This window comes from Scaptodrosophila lebanonensis, unplaced genomic scaffold (assembly GCF_003285725.1).
Source record: "Scaptodrosophila lebanonensis strain 11010-0011.00,11010-0021.00 unplaced genomic scaffold, SlebRS2 tig00000001-arrow-pilon, whole genome shotgun sequence".
NCBI lineage: Eukaryota > Metazoa > Arthropoda > Insecta > Diptera > Drosophilidae > Scaptodrosophila > Scaptodrosophila lebanonensis.
Genome location: NW_022060529.1, coordinates 16,515,348 through 16,533,957, shown reverse-complemented (window position 1 = coordinate 16,533,957; position 18,610 = coordinate 16,515,348).

The window sequence follows — 18,610 nt, the reverse complement described above, 5'->3', positions numbered from 1 at the left end:
GCCTATTAAAAAGCCTGAATCATTAAGCGTTTTTCTTCCACATGTGCACGCACACACACACACACACACAAGCAACAGACACACACACATACACACTATTGTATGCACTCAGGGTCCGCATTCAATGCAGCACTCTTTAGATCCTTTGTTGTTGCTGTTGTTTTTGTTAATGTCCATGGACCCACACACTCGGCATTTGGCTGCCCCAGCTCTTGCTCCAGCTAATTGATGTTAGTTCATAATTTTCCTTTGGAAAATGTAGCAATTAATTGCATTGCCAATAAAAACGCGTCGATGCCCCACTGTGCGCGCCGCACATTGCGCAATGTGCATAAAATCGCAACGATCGGCTAATAAAAGTTTACAAGCCAAAATAGCAAAAGCGACAATAAAAATATTGGTAACAAAATTATATTAGTGTGTGTGAGTGTGTGTGTGTGTGTGAATGTGCGTGCGTAGCTGGTTTAGTGCTTATGGGGGAGTAATAAACAGGTGTGTCTATCGACTATACGAGTACCAGTATGTGTAACAGAAAACAAATGCGACATTCTGTATGTAAGATCTCTATTTGAAGTTAGTCCTAAACCCCTTCTTTAATTATTTTCATGTACATTTAGCTAATTACTTATCGCATGGTGATTAAGTATTACAAAAACAAATACAATTTGATAAAAGGAGCTTTGCAAATCTAAGTGAGACTCGTTTTTTGCAAAGCATTAAATTTCAAATATTTTTGAAAAAATTGAATTAGTCAAAGCCTTTTCTTGCAGTTACATAAAACAATATTACTAATATACCTAATTCGGTTTTTACACGGTCTTTTTTTAGACGATTTTGATATACATATGTAACACCATTTGAAAATTAAAAATTCAATATATACTTATTTTTTTAGAGTCAATGTCTTTTTTTAAACAGTTGTTTCTGGAACCAATCTTTTGATTTAACACGGTTTGAAAAATACAAATTTTATATATGGTTGCACGACTTTATTCCATTTAGCACGATTCAAAATAACATATGAACAATGTATCTTTTAACGCGTTTTTTTTACCGGACTTCTTCTGGAACCAATGTACTGTGTAACAACAGAATTACTTAAATTATTTCTAAGACTTATATCTTACATATAACTGAAAAACATCCAGTTTTAGGTTCAATAGTTCATTTGAATATCTCGTTCATTTAGCATTAAGCTAACTGCCTCTAACAAATACCAAGAAATAAATAAGCTTTACATTAAAATAGCAGAAAATAACCCGCAAAAAATTATTATTTTATTGTTTTTTAAACGAAAAAATCATTCACTTATAGAGATTTCGAGAAAGCGAGAAATTTACCAATATCCTTTTCTACGATTATTTTCACCATGATTTAGAAATTTTAATGTTTATTCATTCTTTCAAAATTTACTGATTAATGTAGTTTTACTTGGTTAAGTTTTACCAATAATTATTATTTTTAAGCGTTAAAATAAAACTCATTAAATATTGATTATTCTTTGTTTTTTTTTTATCAAAAAGTAAAACTCAAGCTGTAATTTTGCCTGAAAATATTTTTTTAAGGATGTATCTTTAACCCAAAATCCTGCTCGTTTTGGCTTATCGTTTAACGGTAAAAATATATATATTCCCTAGGAAAAAAGCTGAGACAATTAGAACTTGTGGTTTATTTTTAATCATTTAATCATTATTTTATGAGTTTTATTTTTTGCTCAAAAATAATGATTATTAGTTAATTTGTAATGTAAATCTCAAAATTAATCATCATGTTGTGAGCGAATGAATCAAATTAAATAATAATCATTAGTTTATAATTTTTAAAATAACACTTATAATGATGACAGTCCCTGGAAAATATCGGATATAGGAGTACTATAGGGATCCGAATACGACTAGTCTTCATTTTATTTGCGTTCATATGAACGAAATGGAAGGGCATGTTACTTTTCCTACAATTTGGAAAAGAGACTTGCTTTTGGATACAAAGTGGATTTTCGCATAGCTAAAGCTTTATTATTAAGTTTCTCAAACTAAGAGCTTTACTAAAAATATTATTGTGATTTTTATTGATTTGCAATCTAAAGAACTTTTGTTTGAAACCGAGTAACAAATTGTAAGCAATTAAATAAAAGCGATGTTATTTGGAAGGTACTATTCCAATTTGCTGTTATTTAAATTTTAAATAGCAAATTACTAAAAACATTAAAAAACAAAGTACATCTTTAAGTAAAAAGCTCTTAATTTTCGAAGTGATTTAAAAAGTTATATAAATCTCTTTCTGTCTGTTACATTTTTAACTTGTTCACAAACCTAATATGCTCTTGTAACTTACAGCTACAGAATATAGTATAATTAATGTTTTTAATTCATTTATTTTTTATAGAAACAGACTTCCTAAGGAGGCGCTTATATTTAATTTGATTGATTCAATGGGTACTACAACCAAAACGGATTCAAAAACTCGCAGACACAACACAAGTGTCGAGTCGTTTCGACGTAATAACAAAAATATTTATAAGTATAATTTATTCGAAACTCTATACATATTTATATATGAACATGTTTATATGTATAAGTCAATCGAATATTCATTCACAGTGTATCAAAAGTAGCAACACCAATTATCGACATCTGCTTTGTTATACAAGTAGTATATGATCGTTAACTCAAATACTATAGTCCCCCCGTTCTGCAAATCAATATACACTTACATTCCCTCTAAAGAGCAACACAACGACGGGGCGTAATTAGAACAACAACCACAGCAGTCAACATGTCAAATATATAAACTTTTTATATGATTTGTTGTGTAGTCGGGGGGCATTAAAAAAAATAGTGTTTGCCTATTTAAAACTAATAACGAAATAACGATGACTGCTCCACTCCTCCTGGGCCAGTTCGGATGGCGAGGTGCTGGAGGAGGAGGAGGAGGAGGACGGCTTGGACCCACCGCTGCTTCTACTAGATCAGTGTTGTTGGGTGATTTATTGAAAATTAAATTTTTTCACCAGCCAGAGGTCGAGAGCTAAAGCCAACAGCAACAACAACAACAACAATACCTGTAAAAACATTGTGTGTGTGTGTGTGTGTGTGTGGAAGGCTGGAGCGGATCGGGCAGTGCAGGCAAGTTAATTATGGCTTGGCTTGCGGTTTGAACAGAGTTCAGCAGTTGAAAGGGGGAATGAGGATGTGGGAACGGGGTAAGGGGTACGAGGTACGGGGAAGTGGAACTGCGGTGCCGAGGAACTCGGAGGCAGCGGGTCCAGATGAGCGGACAACAAACAAGTGCGCAGGTTATTTTCTGTTAATTAGTCTTACGTGATGAAACTTCATAGCTGATGGGTGGTACCGACTGCGCTGTCCGCTAGATTTGCGGCGTATTTAATGGCCGCCACATCTCCTAGCCGGCCCGACAATCGGACAGAGGGACAGAGGGACAGACGGACAGCGGGGCGTTATAAAACTGCACAGAGTCAGTAATGCACGTATGTATGTATGTACGAGTATGTTGCTTGCCTATGAGGGGCTGGCCAGGGGCAGGCCAGGGCAGTGTACTTACTGGTGGGAGTGCGATGGCAACATGTTTTTGTTTTCTTACTCTTTCGCATATGTGCTAACAAATTGTTCACAATTTTCACCAATTTACAATTTTATGATGCCGCAATGTGCAATTGCAGGAAAAGCAGTCGAGCAGCCATCCAAGACAAAACTTCATTAAAGCAAATATTGCAAATGAAATTTATGTAGCCAATTTAAATACACCAAACACTAGCAACAGCAACAGCAACAACAACAACAACAGCTCAGGTCAATACTGCCGAAAAATAATATGGCGAAATAATAAAAGAAGGTGTAAAGACTAAAAGGCTGTAACCGAACCGCCAACAACACCCAGAAACAGCAACAGCAACAGCTAATCGAACTGGTCATCAATTGGCCAAAGCCAAGTAATGGTCGGTCAGCCCAGGCAGTGATCCGACCAGGCTAGCCAGCAACCCAGCCAGCCAGCCAGCCATCCAGCCAGCGAGCCAGCCATCCACTCGATCGATCGAACAGCGACCTGAAACGGCTCAGCACCAGCAACGGTCAAACACAACCGATCGATCTTCAACGGGCTGCGTTAGAGATCCAACCACTATGCGAGTATGCTGCAATCCAGGCGGGGGTAAAGGGTGTCCGACCATCGGACAAGTGGACAGACCTTAAGACACACACGCATGCTCTGCCAACACACCACAACATTGCACAGTGGACACAGAAGTCCCTCAAATGTAAAAAGTCCCTCAATATTTTCAAGTCAATGCATACTATAATCTGTTGCACTAGTTAGCAAAAATTTAAATGTGATTAAAACTCAAAATATTCGCATACATTCAAAATTAAAAAAAAAATTTTTTTTTGTGTTGTCTAGGGATTAAGAGAGCCTACATACCACAATCCCTTTAAAAAAATTTACATACTTTATGGAGTCGGCGTTTCATCCTTCCACTAACCTAATATATCGCTTCTATCATTCACATACAGGGTATACAAATATATTGGAGAATACACATCACGACTTGAAGAGTAGCCGAAATACTTATGTACATAGTTCCTAGACTTTAGTGATACTCTCAAAAACTCTAAGTCTGAAAGATTACCTCACCTAGTTTACGGAAGAAGTCGTGTAATTGTATCGCATTCCAGACTAATCAAAGGGTCAGAAGATCGATATTGAATGTCGTTGAAAAGAATGCATCAAAATGTAGACAATTTTGCAAAACTACACAATATTAAAAAAATAATAATTAGAATAAATAGAATTGTAACTATAACATATCTTTCTACCCGTATTTAACAATTAAATACATAAAGCGAAAGTAAATAAACAAATATTTAATATCATTTGGATATCTTCAAACTAAAACTTTATACGAACCCCTTCCAAGATGATTGCTACAATAAGTTTGCGTTTTTTTGCCTGGGAGTACAAAAAAGTTGTTACATACTCGTTAATAAATGTATAATTATAACTAAAATCTCTTATTTTTATTTTTAGTTCGTTAGTTTTGGCTGTGAATCGGGACAAAGCTTTATGTGCCAGCTATATCAACGTTTTGGCGACGTTTATAAACACTTGTTCGATTGTTTTTTATTTATTTATTTATTTATTTAAATCAACAAGTGGATCTGTCGATTTATTCAATAACAATATATAAGGCTTTCCCTAGTTTTAAGTTAATTTACAACATAAAAAAAAGTGATATGGTTTCTCTGTGTAGTCATGCTTGTAACACAGTATTTCATTACGTATACGTATCATGGCAATTCATATAAAATACCTAACAAGAAATAATCGATAAATAAGACAATTTGAATTTATCGATTACATGGAGCTTACAAACGATCTTTGTATATCGTATTTCAACAAACTTGGCAGCTCCTTAGAACGGCACAAAGAATGAAGAACAGCTTAAAGAGTCAAATCAAGAGGCAAGTCGATCCGAGTTAAGCAAACATTATATTTGAAATAAAAAAATAGTAAGAACATAAAATGTAATATGCGCTAAATGCATACACGCTAAGCCACAAGTGTGTCCACGAGAGCGATAATCAGTATATATTAAAATTAGAGATATATAATAAATATGGGTACACTTTCCTATACCAATGTAATACATTCTAGTTACAAATCTATATGCACAGAAAACGTTATAGATGTCACAATATTTGTTTCAATATTCTAGAAAAATTATTTATTTATCGGCAAACAACGCTATCAACGTCTTAATAAAAATTACAGAAATTTTGTAACGTCAAAAGTAAAAAGAAAAACATATAAGACTACAATAATATTCGAAGTTTGGAGTTTTTAATGAGTAGGATTGCACAAAATACGATAATTCATTTATATACCTCCAGAATGCAATTTTATTCAATATTTTATTGTAAATGTATGTACATATAAGACAATTTTACAGGATATATATTTTTTTACAAATATATCAAAAATTGTATAGAAAAACTGGAAGAACCAAGACACAATTGCATGGGGTCTTTTTTCATCAAATTTGGTCTATTTTGGAACAATTTATTTTACCTTTTTTGTGGTTAGGGCTCGATAGCATTTTCTTAAGGTAAGGAACAAGCTTAACTTAAGGTGAGGCACAGGCATTGCACAAATTTTTCATTAACAGGGAAAACAGAGTAGAAAGCAGTATTAAAAGCGTGCCAGCAATTTCTCGATAGCATTATCTTAAGGTAAGGTACAGGCTTAACTTAAGGGGAGGTACAGACTTAACCAAATTTTCTCATTAATAGGGAGTACTTAGAAAGCAGTATGCCAGCAATTTCTCATACTGGTCTATTAAAGTATAATTTTGACCAATCTCCAATTGAGAAATTCTTGTTACATAAAAATGTCTGCAGCCTACATACTACATTTATCGAAACAAATCCATTTCTTGTCATGCTAAAGACTCTATAATAGAAACTCAATGAAGTGCTAGCTAACCACAGTGCAGCAGTCGTCGCTCCACCTGACTGCCTTGCCCGGCTCGCTGGCACATGTGAACGCCAAAAAGCTGCCAGCCAGGCAGTCAGGCAGTCAAACAGTCGAATCCCAGTATGGGCCGTGGCTGGCTGACCGTATGGGGCGAGTCAACGGGCGGCCGATTCACCTGTCGCGCGTTTTGTTTGCTCTACGCAGACGTACAACAACAACAACAACATACACAGACACATTTGTATACTCCTATGTATGTATGTACATATACATATATGTAAACATTGAGGCTGCGACCCGAACGATCGCTGGTCGCTGCTTTATGCGAATTCCATGAATTTGATCATTTTGGTAGAAGCGTATTAGATATTTGGCATTTTGGCGTGCAGCAGCAACGGTCCACAAAAACAGCAACTGCAACAACACCAATAACAACAACAACAACAACAATAGCTAGCAAGTGACTGACGTACAATGCAAAAGACTTAAACATTAAATGTTGTTGGTCGCTAGTTGCTGTTGTTGTTGTTGTTGTTGTTGTTGTTGCAGGTCAGCGCACACACATGACCCCTAAGAGGAGGAGAGACCAAATGATCGATGGAATTGCTGCGAAAGCCAAGAAATAAAATGGATTATAATTATTGTTGCCATACAGACGGACAGACAGACAGACAGACAGGCAGATAGACAAACAGACAGTAGAATGATCCAAAGGAGCTGAAGAAGCCGCAGAACCTGAAGAAGCAGTTGACTCGCTTTTATTGTCAACCAATAAAATTGTAAGCAAGAGTGAAGTGAAGGCTTACATAGAGCATGGAATTGATTTGGCCCGCAGCGCTATTAACAACATCAGCAACAACAACAACAACAACAACTGCAACAAAAGCTGTATTATCAACTATAACCGCTGCCAAAGTATTCAATGTACACCGAAAGAAAAACTATGTAGTTTTTTTTTAAATTAATAGCGCACTAATATTTTGGGTTTTAACACAATTCCAAGCACATGCCATTTTGCTTGCTTTTCAGGTGTATTTTTTTTTTTTAACACTTTAACAATATTTCAGCTAATTTAGAGAGCATAATTTCTTTTGGTTTTCAAACCATTCTAAAAGATTGAACTACTTATTATTTTTGAGATATCTGCACACAAACAAAAATCTAGAGTTTTGTATATAAAATCTTTTACCAAGCAACAGACATGCACTAAGTCAAATATATTGTTTTAGCTATGATTTTCCAATAGGGATAAATCTTGATTTTAGACTGTTCTAATACCCAGCTTGATTTGATATTATACTACTTTATAGGTTTTTTCAAAAACTTATATAAGTTCGAATCGAATCATCCGAATTTGGTCGTTCTAACATATTATAACCGATGTCGTTTTAGACATTTTACGATATTTCTATACCTGAGAAGAATGTCCTAGAATTTAAAAAACAAATAATAAACATAAAATTAATTAATAGCTTGGTATCTTTATAACTATATGTATTTTGAAAAGCAAACTATCAAATAGTCTGCACAAGCCTTTTATCACACCATTAAAAATTATATTTTTTAAATCATCAACATCCCTAATTACAATTATCAGCTTCAAGCATATTCAAAGCAATCGCTCACAATTTGTATTTTCATATGGAAATTAGATTTAAGATAATACTATAAAATTTTGTTACATAGTCAACAAAAAGATATAATAAGTTAGCTCTTCTTTTTTATTTAGAATTTCAAATATTTTTGAAATAACTTATGTACTATAATCTGATTCCTACATCATTTTAATCATGTGCTTTGTAATATTTTTGCATTTACATAATATTTAAAGTATATTCAAAAATCTTCTTTATATGCTAAGGATAATTTAAATAAATGGAGTTAATAAATTTTCATTTCCGAAATTGAGATATTAAATAAGATACAACGATAATAAAGAGAAAACAAAGTAATTGTAATGCAAGCCTTTAAAAAATAAACTGAAAAAAATTATGGTTGCTGTATGGAAACGAAACTAACTCACGATCATCTGCCTGGACTATGTTAATAGATGGATCCCATATAAACTCTGTCTTGGAATTTATATATTTTTTATGTCTTGCTATTCTTTATAAATAGTATTCGAAATTGTTTGACACTAAAGTCTGCTAAATATTATTCAATTAAATGAAATTATTATCTAGGTTTTTTTTTCTCGGTGTAATCACCTTAGACCCTAAAAAGTTGCAATCGGTGACATCAGGTGCTGATGCAGTTGCTCGTGAAAAATTCCGCCAAGCATTTTTGTGGGCTGAAGACGACACACAAACAACAACAGCAACAGCCACAACAACAACAACAATAACAGCGATGCATGCTGCCTTTTTGGCAGCAATGGCAGCGACATGAACAACTTTGGCAGCGCTTTGGGTCTTCACTAGATGAGTTGTAGCCGCAAGATCTTTATTTCGACGACCTCAGCGCCTGGCCAGGACAGAAGCGGACGAGGGATAGGCCGCAAGGCGGGTGCAGGCGCTGACAACGCCCCGAAAGGCACAATTAAAATTTCACGCTTTTTTTCTGAGGGTAGCCATGTGGGGTACGCTCGGTCGGTGTTCATGCCTCTGCCCAAAAGCGGAGGACAACTAGCAGCAAACAGGCCGCCAAACACCTTGACCATTTTGGGATTACATACTACAAGCCCAGGCGGCCCGAAAACTGCGGCGGCATTTTTGCTTTGAGAGAACCCACATATACATACATACATACATACATATATGTATGTGTATGTGTGTGTGCCACGCGTGCAATTTGCAGTCGCGAGGGAATTGCAACGAAAAGAAAAAACACAAAAGTGTGGTAGCTGGCAATTGAAAGAAGTTGCCAAAGGCAGCCAAAGAAGTGTTAATTAGCAACGCGCGTGCTAATTACCAACCAAGCCGGACCTGCGCCCGACATGCCCAGACCCAGAACCGTTGCAAAACGCATCGCTCGGATTATACGATAAGTATAATGTCAATGAACGACGGGCAAGCGCCAAATTGTGCGTCAAACAACATAAAAGGTAAAATGTAAAACGCACTTACTTGAACAACAAAATTTGCATAGCTTCCATTGACACTTTTTGACACAAAGTATAATAAATACATGAACAATTTATTCGCAATTCATTTAATTTAAAATCACCTTTTCAAGCCGTCTTTTGCATCAAGCCAAACTAGGCTGCCACATCATTAAAAGTATATCACTGTTTCCATTTTCTTTGCACCTTCAAGCATACTCGTTCATTTTCCATCAGTCTGGCAAGGCGACATATTTGCACCCACTGCAAAGCTAACTGCTACATAATTTTACTCATGTTATACAGCACTACCAAGCACAGCTGATGGTAAGGTTGCCACTTGCGCCATTTGTACTATTTTTACTTAAATACGAAAAATCCAATAAGAGTTAAAACTATTACACATACGTCTATGTAACCAAAAAACCTGTCATTTCCTATTATAGGAAAAAAAACTAACTTCAGCCGGTAATTGCGCATTTGCATATGGTAAACATATACACCACAGATTCATTTTTTGTATACAAACAAAAACAACCGATCGTGCGCTCAGTTCGCCTGCGCTCTTTTATTTGTTGCCTTCAGCGATTTTGGTTCAGTTGCTTTATGGCTGTCGACAAGAACGGTTCGCCAAAAATTCTCTGCTCGCGCGAAATTGTTAACAACTTAACAAGTTTAGTTTTTAGTTGACATTATTTGGTGCGCGAAACAAAAACAATACTAAAATTCGTTATCAATCAGAATGAATTCTGCGCCCATTAAAATGGACAAGTAAAATATGACTTAAGCCCTAGCTAAAAAAAAAAAAGTGGTGGCACAGAACATTTTTGAGAAATAAAAGACGCAGAAAGTGTTTGGCGCACCTGAGCGTGCCGCAGACGGTGCCCCTCCCCGGCTCCCATCAACAACTTTGCATGCGAAAGCGCTATAAATAAACGTAATAAATATAAGAAAGGTAACAGCCGTCGCCAACGATCTGAGGCCTCCTGCCCCAATTTTATTTATTTATTTATTTTTATTATTATTATTGTTTGTATTTTTTGCTCTTTGTTCGCCTCGCCAGGCTGAGCATAATTTTATTAAACATTTACTTTTACACATCATTTTTGTTTGCCACACACATGGGGTACATTTTCTGCTGCTGCTGCTGCTGCTGCTGCTGCTGCTGCTGCTGCTGCTGCTGCTGCTGCTCTCGTTTATTGAGTGTTTGAGTCACGAAGAGACGTCGCCGCCGTTGACTGACAGGGTATTTGTTGCTTCTAATGTCTCACTGTTGCCTTTTATTTGTTGTATGCGCACACACACAACCACACATGTGCATAGGTAGGGAATCAAATCAGGGCCCGGCGTCTTCGTCGCTAAACTGCGCAGGTTGCTGGAAATTGGCTTCTTCGTTTTTCCTTTTATTTGTATTATTTACACAATAACCTACAGTTGCGCGTAGTTAATATTTGCCGATTGGGCAAAAGATAACAACAACTTATGAAGTGGGGGGGCTTGTAGAACATATGCCAAACTGATTGGTTGATAACTAAAGCTGATAGCAGAAGCACCGAAAGCAAACAGCCGAAAACTGCGTCGCAATTCGCACTTTAAATATTCCATTTTTTAATAACTCTATCGAATGGGGTTGTCCATATTTTTATCTGCCTGTATGTCCATCAGTTTGAAAAATTGCATGGAACAAATTAAAAAAAAAAAAAACAAAGAACACATGTATGTATTATAATACTTCATTTCCTCTCTATTGTTTTTTTTCAGGATCTCATTACAGCGTAACCAGCACCAAAATTTTGTGCACAAATCTTACACATTATTATAAAATTACAATTGTATATTTACTTAAAACATTTGTGACACAACAACAACATGAAGAACTGGAGCACTGTTTTATTAATTTTAGGACTGGCAGCAGCAACAAATTGCAAACCCTTCCAAGGTATGTACACACATTCATACACATTCAGGATCTCATTACAACGTAACCAGCACCAAAATTTTATAAAATAACAATTGTATATTTACTTAAAACATTTGTGACACAACGACAACATGAATATCTGGAGACCTTTATTATTAATTTTAGGAGAGACAGGAGCAATTGTTGACGCACTCAAAAGCTCATTACCAAATGATGATGATGGCGATCCCTACCAAGGTATGTACACACATTCATACATACATATAAATATGTATTTTCATCGGCAAAAGAAATTCTATACACACTCACACACATACATACATATACACAAGTATATATAAAAACATACGTACACTCTTGCACACAGCTCATTAATGCATGCAGATTTACAGAATTAGATAAAATAAAGGAACATTCCAAAACATAATGAACTCATTTATAAACCTATAGAACTGACTCATCCATCTGTCCGTACGACTGCCTTAATGCTCATGATTATAGCCATTGTTTTTGCTGTTGCTGTTGCTGTTGCTGTTTTTGCTTTTAAGAGCAATCTGCCAATTCGCCGACCTTTTCGCTTTCGAGTTTCCCGAAATGTCCAACAACGTCATGGTCAGGCATTTTTAATGACGTCAAGAACTATCTATAAAAAATATTTACGTGTATGTAAATAGCATGCATAATTTTCTTTATGGTGAAAATATGCTCGCGAAAAATATTCAGAGCATCTTTATACCTCCCATACATACATACATAACTACAAACATGCTGTGCACACTCAATAGAGCGAACCAAGAAAAAATCAAGCAACTCTTTCCGCTTAGTTTAGTTTTTATGTAATTTTAAATATATGCATAACTTTTCAAACTTATGCCTTCTACAGCAAGAAATTGTTTTCAATCAAATAATCTGTTTAAAATAAAGATTGTGCCACTAATATTTATGGTTCTCCATCAAATTCCACCCAAATATTTCGTCAATATACGATAAATGATTTCTACGAATTTTGAAGTTCATTTATAGAATTGCGCCCGGCCAGAAAGATAGCGCTATTAAAGCGGCATTAGCGTTTATCTAGCTTTATTACAAAGAAGGTATTATAAAACGTGAAATAAAATTCCCCATGCGTTGTTGTACTAATATTGTATTTGTTTGTCAACATTTCATTTAGTTTTCTGCCTTTGTTCATGTTTGTGAAGAGAGTTTACAAATTGAAAGAAGCAATACTATTCTAATAACTATTAGAATAATGTAGAACAAACGAGTATGATATGGTTTGTGTTAATGTTAGTTGAAAATTTTCGCATCATTTTAACTGAACAATTTTTGCAATTAATGGTGATGATTAATAATAAAATACCTTTTGTTTCAATTCATTCGAATAATTGAAACGAGAAATATTAAACACATTGTTATTAATATCATTCTGAATGGTTTTAGACCAATTATAAATTTTGGCATCAATTCAATTTAATTTGTTTTGATTGCTTTTATTATTACATATTTATAATATATGTGTTTCATATTCCTTTACCAAAATTAAAACACGAACTATTTAATACTAAATTTAATTCCATTTCATTTTAGACATTACAAATTTTTTCCTACAATTAAGTCAAATTGACCTACAAAACACAATTTTAGATTTTAAAATTGATAATGACATAATTGAGACCTGTATCCAGTGAATGTAAATATTTATACAACAATTAAAATCTTTTGCGATGCAATTGAATTGGTTGATCTTTATTTAGTTGTGTAGCAAAATAAACAAAAGTTAATGCAAGCCACTCGTTTGCTTAGCAATTTTTAATTTTGTTTTGTGGCTTATGCTACCCATCCGGCCTGTTTTTTTTTTTGAAACTTTAGATTGGCATCACTGGTACGGACTTCAGGTTCAAGTGCAGCAACACTCAAAAGATCCGTTAACTTTGGAGCGCACTCAGCCATCTTGAAAATAATTAGACTTTATACCGTAGCATCATTCGGGCTTTGTCGACATGTTCTTTTAACAGCGCGCTCGCTCTTTCGAGCGTGCACTGTAGATACATACATACTTACATACGTGTTTGTTTGTTTGTATGCAAGCAGCTGTCATAGTCGCCTATTACGTGCGGCTCTTTTGTTTATATTTTTTTTTCGTGCCAACACATGTTATTTTGTTTTGTATATTTTTTCTCTTTTGTCTTTTGCGGTTTTCGGTTTTTGAAACAATTTCATTGATAATTTCGATAGCATGTGGGTTTATTTTTTTTGCGTATTTTTATTTGTTTTGTGTGCTTTATGGGTCACCAATTTTCAGTGCGCACGCACCTCAGTCAGTCAATAATATAAAAATTGCTATCTACTATTATTTTAATGCCGCCCTCGCCACACAAAAACCCAAAAAGAGAAAGGTAACATTAACCGTTACCTAATTACATACATACACACATATATACTATATGTATATGTATATATTAACTAAAGTGCTGCCCAAGAGCGTTGGCAACAGCGTGGGGGGTTGAACATATTTCTATGCAAATTAGTTGGCAACAGAAAGAAGTAAAGCATTAAATGAAACCAAGAAGTAGTATTCAACTGGCCACCAGGTTCATGTTTAATTATATAATTAACATTTATGCAGAGCGGTTAAGTAGTTAAATATAATGCCCGGGCAGCCATAAGACTTTTTCATAATAAATATTTATGAGCATGACTCACACTTAGGTCGAGGGCCTCCCGAGGTCACAGCCAGTTCCTAGATTTTTCCATTAGACTAAGCTCATTATTTGGCCATTGCGGCTTTTTTTTAGACCAACGTCATACTTGATTGATTGAACAGTTAATCCTTTACTACCCACCTTAATACACCCACACACCCGCATAGGTACAATACATACTAATATATGTACTTACATAGATCCGTATATATGAATGTACGCTTCGAATAATAAGTACTTACGGAATTTGGCATCCATATATCATCCGAGATATTTCCAAAACCATGCTATGATTCATGGTGTTTCCAACATTATAAGTACTCAACAAATTGTTTAAAAATCCATTTATACTTTATTTTCACGTATTGCCGGCAGACGAGCAGACGAGAAAACAAACATTGTGGCGAACTTTGCGATGCTAAATCGTAAAAAAAAATGTTTTTATTTCAAATAAAATAATCACATTTTCATTATGAAACCACAGTTTGTATTAGCAGGAAACAAAAATAATTAAATAACAACAAATGTTAAGCTTCTTTCTGCATAGAATATTCCTTTTCTAAATTGTCGCTCTTATTTGACGATTGAATAGCAATTTCTTGCATTATGAAATCGATGTTATTATTGAATTATGTTTTTGTTTAAACTTTAAAGCTTAATCTACTCTGGTTTTGTCCATTTTCTGAAGGAAAGACATTCTTCGCTGTTTTATCTGTTTTTTAGTTAAGAATGAATTGTGAAAAATATTTACATATGAACTATATATGGATATGTTGTTGGGATACACCCTTATAAACATGCCTAATTAAGTTCCTAAAAAGTAGGCAAGATTTTATACCGACGCAGGTATTTTAATCTCTTTTAACAACCCTCGACTTATCTGTCGCTCACCAAATAATACGTAAAACTTGGGACATTTGCATGCTGGTTTCGTCATAAAATCAACAACATAGAACGTGAAACAATGTGCTGAATAAATATTAAGATAGTTTGACATAGTTAAGTTAGCATTTCTATACATAGACCCTTGCAACCAATTCTATAACACGCAAGTACGTCCCTTGGGACCAACGTCGACCGCCACCTTCATTCGACCTTTCAAACCTACAGAGCTAACCACAAATATACAGAATTGTAAATCATGCTCCGTTTCAAAAGTACAAAACGAGAAAAAATAATAGTACGAAACGGAAGAAAAATGCAATAATAAGTGCTTCAGCGTCATTCGAAAAAGTTATCTTTCTGTGTCTGTGTGTTACGACCAACTGTGGAATTCGCTATTCAAACAAGGCTAGCAAACAAAACAAACGACGAAAACAAATGCCAACTAGTTGCCTTCTTGTCAACTGACAGCTATAATGGCCGGGAACATATCTGCACCCGTGGGTATCGCGCGAGATAATACTTAAGTCGCAGTCACAACTTCCAAATTACTTACTTTAATGGCTATAAATAATCATACATACATATGTAAGGAGGCCCCGCTGATAAAGCTCCCCCGACACTCGTATTTCTAGATTGTGTGAAGAATTTGCGTTATATTGTTTAGAGACTACAAAGAACCAATGAAATTTTAAACATATTTGAAAGACATAACCAGAGAATTGATAAGTCACTATAACTATAAATATTCATATACATACATACATAGGTATGTAAAGGAAGAAGTGCAGTTGTAAACTAGTCAAGAGAGTGTGTAGAAAAAAGAGAAAACCATGGAAAGGCATCGGCATTTTTTATTTTTGCAAAATCATTAAGCGACAGCTGATAATACTAAAGGCAATAATTTATACTTACTATATTTATTAGGTACAAGGTACATGGTGAAATGGTGCGTATAAAGTTGTCTTTAGTTTGTTGAGAGAGAATTGTTGAGAGTTGTTGAAGCTCAGCATTTGAAGATTATATTAAAAAAAGAGATTCGAGAATTGCTAGCAATGAAATTTGCATATATTATAAATGCATTAAAAGAAAATTAATAGAACCAATCAATTTGTTATACATACACTTACTATATATTCAAAAGTTCTCACACACTTAAAGCTCAAAACCTCACGATTGTACCTTCTTTACTTCTATTCTTTTCCCTTGTGTGTAAAATATTTTGAAGAACGTGCAGGAATTTTATATGTTTGCATAATCTTCAATCGGTCGCTGATAAAACTAACAAATGCAGGCCATGAATGATAATTATAGTAATACTAGCAACAAACTACATAGTGAACTGGTGTAGAAGAAATATAAAAGCCGAGATACAGCTGAGCATTAAAATCAATATGACTATAAGGGTATATTTAAAAAGTTTTTAATTTGTATTTAGTATAATGATCGGCACTTACAGAGGGTATTGTGAAAAGATTCAAGAATTTTCATTGAAAAGCGCCAGAAAAACCAATAGCATTTACACAATTTTAAAAAGAATTAATAGAACCAAAAAAAAAAAATCCAATTACATGTTCAAAAGTTGTCCCAAATTTAAAACTCGCCACTTATAGATTGTGTAAAGCTAAGCAATTTGAAATTTTTTTATTGTTACATAATCATCAATCGATCAATCAATCAAAGAATTATATTTATTTATTAAGTTGAAATTGCATGTAGAAATAGTTTTGACCTTAGACAATGGCTTCTAAGGTTAAAACTTAGAAACGTGAGCAAAGAGAGCATGGTAAATACCTCTTTGCAGTCAGAAGCGCCAAGAAAAGCACTGAAAAGTCGTACATATAGTATTTATTTTCTTAAGTCAACAAAAAAAGGCTGTCGACAAACAAAAAAAATAAATCCTAAAAAAGAATCTAGCAAAATTAAAATCATATCGGGGGAATGACGATCTGAAAATTTAAAAGTGGGCACCTAGGCATGTAATTCCATTCCAACAATCTGTGTCGACCATTTTAAACTTTAGAGAAAATGGAGACAAAGATGATGATTATACATTTTTAGGAAAAGCAGTCGATTTGAAAAAAACTATAGATAGAATAAGAATAAAGATACATCCCGGCTTAAACCAAATAAACCAATCAAAATCAGCAGTATTCCAAGTGAAGACGTTGAAATCAAATTCTTTTGACATTAGTTACAACAGTTGAGATATGAAGATACAGCTTAGTTTATAATCAAAAAGAAATCCAGAGTCTTCGACTGTCTGATCCGATAAAAAGTCATTAACTTACCTTTAAAGCAAATAATTAAGCAAAACCGTCTAGGTATGCAGCACAAACATTCCGCAGACTATAAATAATTAACTGGGATTCCTTTAAAGTTAGAATTAGTTTCACATCATCAGCAGCATTCATAAGTATCAGAGATTCGTTTAAAGTTAGAATTAGTCTCACATCATCAGCAGCTTTCATAAGTACATGTATGCTCGAATTTTTTAAGCAAGCTTTTTTACTTTATTTGTTTGGTTTGTTGCAATTTAATTGTTGTTCTATTTCTATTTATAACAAGTGACGATCCTCTGCCGGAAGTTGCACCGCAAATAAAGCTTATCAGACGCGCTTATAGCGTTAATAATGACTCATGCCCCAATTTTAACATCAAGCCCGTGTTTTTGTCAATTCAATTGAATACGTCAAGTTGCGAATTAAATACCACTTATGCTTATGCCAGCACAAAATCAGGAACTCAATAAAAGTTGAGGGCTACTAATGGCAGCTAAAACGCTTAAACTAGATATTAAATTTAGGGATAGCCTTCAAAGCAACTCTTGTCTGTCCCCGATTAATAGAAATTTAAATATTACGAAAACGATTTCAGTTTTAAAAGTTAGCAATGCAGAATATACATATTAGTCTTATATTAACTACTAAAGCTGTTTTCTCCTGAATCACTTTCATTTTTTTAAACCCTTTCTTTTTCAAGAAATTTATGTTTCCTGATAACAAATAAGGCAGGCGGCTCGCAGCTAATGCGAATGAATTAATTTCTTTATTTGTATTTTCGTGTGTTTGCAGGCATAAACGTAGCAAAATTTAGTCTTATCTGCTGTCAGTGTTTCAATGAACTTTGCTCCTTATTTAGTCATAAATAAATTGGAACTCGAATTTGACAAAATATAATTATTCATTAAGAATGTGTACTATAAGTTATGTTCATATTTGTGTCATATGTTTTTTAGCGATCCCCCCAAATATTGAAAGTGTAGTGAAAGCGTATTCCCTGCAATATACGCTCATCTATTTGTTAGCTGTGACTAAAATTGAACTGGAAATTAATTAGGCTAAATATTTTGCAATTCCAACTATTTGGCAGCGTAGCGTATTCCCCGCACTCTACGAGTGCGCTAATCTAATTTTCCACATTTCTCTTAGTTATTGCCATAATTTACGCTCTCGTTTTAAATTTTTAATCTATCTTTGCACTTTTTTGCGTACGAGCTGGAATAAAAAAGAGGAGAACTTCTTATCGTTTTAGCTGTAATATCAAAAACGGAATTCCATTGCCGTTAGTCATGAGTGG